General features: G+C 45.5%; 1 pseudogene; it reads right to left on the reverse strand.

The window, feature by feature from the left end:
• Positions 1-441: 441 nt before the first annotated feature.
• LOC116835036 (olfactory receptor 51G2-like) lies at positions 442-1,377 on the reverse strand (annotated as a pseudogene).
• Positions 1,378-1,785: the final 408 nt, after the last annotated feature.

The raw sequence follows: 1,785 nt of genomic DNA on the forward strand, positions 1-1,785 counted from the left end.
TGACTGCAGAACAGCTCTGCAGCTTTTTCATTGTCTGTGAATGTTTAACCACAGATGGGACAGTGACAGGCCAAGTGTAATGGGAAACAACATCCACAACCGTTCTCTTTATTGACTGTATCAAGAGGAATTATGAGGATGGAGCAACCACTGATGTGACTCTTTATGGGCCAAGATCCCACTGATCCCCTGGGTCTCCATGAACAAAGTCACTTTTAAAATGCTGCTGCCTGCCTTGGCTTCCTTCTTCCATTGCACTGTCCTCCCTCACCAGCCCCTCTCCCATTGCTCCAGGTCTTAGACCCTCTCTGAACCTGTCTCTACATAGCAGAGATCAGTAGCTCATGTTGTCTTGGATTTAAGGGTCCAGGATGGAGTAGGTGGCCCATATTTTTTGTATCCTGTGTCACCAGTTTTGGAGCTGGATGATGAACTGACTCTTCACTCGATGAACACCCTGATTATCCTCTCACGAAGGTGTTTGCTTTTCACGCTATACACAACTGGGTTCATAAGGGGTGGGATGAGCAGGTAGAAGTAGCCCAGGAGAATCTGCAGCAAGTGAGAAGAGCCCTCCCTGAACCTGTGTACCACGGAAAGGCCGATCATTGGCACGTAGAAGAGCAGGACGGCACAGAGGTGGGAGATGCAGGTGTTCAGGGCCCTAAGACACTCCACTTTGGTCGTGATGCTCAGCACTGTTTTGAGGATCATCACATAAGAGAGGAAGATGAGCAGTGAGTCCCACCCTACCGTCAAGAATGCAACCGATAAGCCATAGATACTGTTTACTCTGATATCCGAACAAGCCATCTTCATGACGTCCTGATTTATGCAGTAGCAATGGGAGAGGACATTGGATCGACAATATTGGAACTGCTGAAGAATAAAAGGGAGTGGGAGAATTATAGCCACCCCTCTTAGCACACACACCAGTCCCATCTTGCCTATTCTCTGCAGAGTTAAGATGGAGGCATATCTCAGTGGGTTATGGATCGCGATGAAGCGGTCAAAGGCCATCAACAACAGCACAGAGGATTCAATGCATTGAAGCAAGTGGATGAAGAACAGCTGGGCAAAACAGGCATTGAGGCTGATCTCTCTAGAGTTAAACAAGAATATACCCAGTGTCGTCGGCATGGTGGATATAGATAAGGCAATGTCTGTGATGGCCAACATGGAGAGGAAAATGTACATGGGCTCATGGAGGCTTGGATCTGTTTTTATAATGAACAGAATGACTGAATTTCCTACTATCGAAATAACATAAACTAAGCAGAAGGGGATAGAAATCCAGAGATGGACGTCTTACTCACCTGGGAACCCGATGAGAAAGAACACTGCAGAGTTGAATTTGGTGTTATTGACAGCTGACATAATGTACTGGGCAGGTCCAAGGAGTTCTGAACTTTTCTTCCTAAAAGGAAAAAGGACAGGAGAATGGATGACATTTAGTGAGACCTCTTTCTGCTCTCAGTGCAACTCTAGAGACTCCCAGGAGCTCAGGGAAGATCAGCAAAAACATAAACTTGGATTTACACAATAAATAGGCAGATGGACATTGCCAGAGTGGATCAGACCCATAGTCTATCTAACCTAGTATCCAGTGGCCAGTTCCAGATGCTTCAGAGGAAATGGAACACACCCTGCAATAGGCAGCTTTCAAATAACCTGCACCCACTAATTAGACAAATTTTGCGGTGAAAATCAGGAACGTTTAGAGCCCATTGAAGGGTTTTTGAAATGATCCTTACTAGTCTAATTGGATTTTCTGTTTATCTATAT

The sequence above is a fragment of the Chelonoidis abingdonii genome, unplaced genomic scaffold, assembly GCF_003597395.2.
Source record: "Chelonoidis abingdonii isolate Lonesome George unplaced genomic scaffold, CheloAbing_2.0 scaffold0921, whole genome shotgun sequence".
Taxonomy (NCBI): Eukaryota; Metazoa; Chordata; order Testudines; family Testudinidae; genus Chelonoidis; species Chelonoidis abingdonii.